The 2460-nt window shown below is 41.7% G+C and overlaps 1 protein-coding gene and 1 long non-coding RNA gene across 2 annotated transcripts in view; one reads left to right on the forward strand and one right to left on the reverse strand.

The window, feature by feature from the left end:
• Positions 1-2460, forward strand: part of slc16a10 (solute carrier family 16 member 10) — a 47573-nt gene that overhangs the window by 20063 nt on the left and 25050 nt on the right. The window lies entirely within an intron of this gene.
• LOC117961974 overlaps positions 1680-2460 on the reverse strand; it is a 17568-nt gene continuing 16787 nt past the window's right edge. The window contains exon 4 of the long non-coding RNA XR_004660520.1: positions 1680-1691. This is a non-coding gene — a long non-coding RNA (uncharacterized LOC117961974). The remainder of the gene's footprint in view (positions 1692-2460) is intronic.

The following is a 2460-nucleotide window of genomic DNA, read 5'->3' on the forward strand; positions in this document are numbered from 1 at the left end:
TGGAAAATGGCTGCAATGAAACAAAGAGTGAAAAATTTAAAGGGGTCTGAATACTTTCCGTACCCACTGTATACTGTTGTACTTGATAATGTCACTAGAAAATGTTGTCTTCTGCCAGTGCAATGGGAAAATTCCATTTAAATTAAATAAAACCTTTGTCAAAATCTGCAAACAAGGCAGACCATTCCACTGATATATACAAAATATCATGATTTTAGTTGATTTGCATTGCAAACACAAGACATTACTTAAAGCAACACTAGCTTTATCGGTTTGGTCCCCCTACAGGCTGGAAGTGGAATTGTCTCATTATGTCTCATTGGAACTACAGATCCGCTACCCAATCCGGCAAACTTGCGTAGTGCGGTTATAACCAAAGAAGCGCCGTTCACCCTGTTACAAGTTGATGAACCACTGAAACCATTTTGGAAACATTATTTTAAGGTACAAAAAGTTCTCTATTGTTGCTTTAAACTAGTTCAAATTTGAAGATTAAAATCTGGATAAACTAGATAATGTCAGTCCAGGTGGATTTTGTTGTTGTTGCAGCGTACCTCCTATTGTTGAGTTTATCCTGTCCATATCAGGATTAATTATGAATTGTAATCTGTTCTTGTTCCAGGAGCAGTAGTAAATGAACAACTCGGGCTTTCCTAATTAAGACTTGACTGGGTCAGTGTAACTCCAAGGTGCACAGGCTTTCATTAAAAAGAGAAAATCCTTTAAAATAAAACATGCCACTTAATCTCTGACACTAGTCACTAGTAATAAAAAGAGTTGTTGCCCTGGCAACTCATGCATCGACTTACAATTCAGTTCAACATTATTCAGCACTTCTTTTGCTTTTAAAAAGTTTCCTTTTCAGTCCCATTCAACTCCAGACTAAACATTTCCAAAGAACACATCTATTTGGTAAGTTAGCAGATTTCAGAGCAAACATAAGTGAGTTGTGGAGACATTTCAGTTCTTGTGGCTGTTCTTCTCTTTCTGCAGCTCCCCTCAGGAGGGGCGTTATTAATGAGTCTAAGCTGTGTGCCAAACATGTTCAGCTTATCATAGGCCACAGCTTGTAAACCCATTAACCCCGCAGCTTGCTCTGCTTTGGGATTTTTTTTAGAAGTGGAGTGGGTTTTCCATTTATATGAGCAGTAGGAAACAAAGGTCTGTACTCTAATCCAAGACACCTGGAAAACACAAGAGTCTTCAAATTCTAAACCTTTACTTTGCTTTTCTTAACTTCCCTGAAAAAAAACTCCAAACTAGGACCATCTACCTTCCACTAAACAATGTTAATCCATTGGTTGGTAAAATGTTAACATTCACTAGCCATTTGGCTTTTGGATGAAAAAGTTCATTTTGGACCCTTCTTGTGGGACACTGAGTTCGGTAGAGTACGGTCCACTTCCTGACCCCAGGTCAGTGGGTCTAAACTTCTGATTGTACTGTGAGCTGGCTCGTGAAGCTGCTTCATGGAGGCTCTACTGGAGCAGCAGTTCAGCCTAGTGTGCTGCTACTTTTTGCTGTGGAGATCCAGTGCTTGGATCTGCGCGGGTACGTGTGTACATGTGTTTCCATTCAGTACAGGACCATCCAGAAGTGTGTGCTGTCCATCAGGTAACACTGGAAACTTTTCTCATATTGTCCACCTGTAATCGCCCTCTGTCTGAAAAGCTCAGTTTTTGCGCCTATGTCTTTAAGCCTCCCTCCCAAAAAAACTCAGCCTGCTCTGATTGGTCAGCGTTTCCAGGTCTTTGCATCTGCACTCTTGAAGTCTCAGCACAGTCATTGCAGCTGGGGAATGACTGTAACTGCACTGTAGCGTCACTTTCTACCCATATACTAGAGTTGTGACATCGTAACTGTACAAAGTCCTGACGGCTCGTTTAAAGGCACAGTCTCTATATGTCTGTACATTTCTCTGTAGACCAGGGCTATTCAATTACAAATTCAGTTGGGCCAGATTTTCCAACCAAAAGGTTAGCCGGGCCAGTCATTTTAGCAGATATGTCTGACAACAGCATGCAGAATAAGCGGTGTTGGAGGCTTGATGTGGAGAGAATAAAATTAATTCTAGCCGCCACGTTGTCCATTGTCATTTTGAGCGCGCCGCTTCGTTTTGCGCATAACACCGCCTGATACACAATGCAGTGTAAGGAGATCAACTGGGGTGCAACAGTGGACCAAGGTGCTGCCAAACCATTCACTTTCCCTGTCATGGATGGAGCCCCATCTGTCACAAGCATGCACACACGCTTCATATCGAGACCATTGTCTTAAAAAAAAAAGCAGAAACTCTCCCAAAGAATATATGCCAGTTGTGTGTCCTTCTAACGGAAGTAGGCAGAGTAGCTCCTCACGGAAGCATCTGCCGTCAAAATAGTGGACATACAGTGGGTACGGAAAGTATTCAGACCCCTTTAAATTTTTCAGTCTTTGTTTCATTGCAGCCATTTTCCAAAA

This window comes from Etheostoma cragini, chromosome 18 (genome assembly GCF_013103735.1).
Source record: "Etheostoma cragini isolate CJK2018 chromosome 18, CSU_Ecrag_1.0, whole genome shotgun sequence".
In the NCBI taxonomy this organism is placed as follows: Eukaryota; Metazoa; Chordata; class Actinopteri; order Perciformes; family Percidae; genus Etheostoma; species Etheostoma cragini.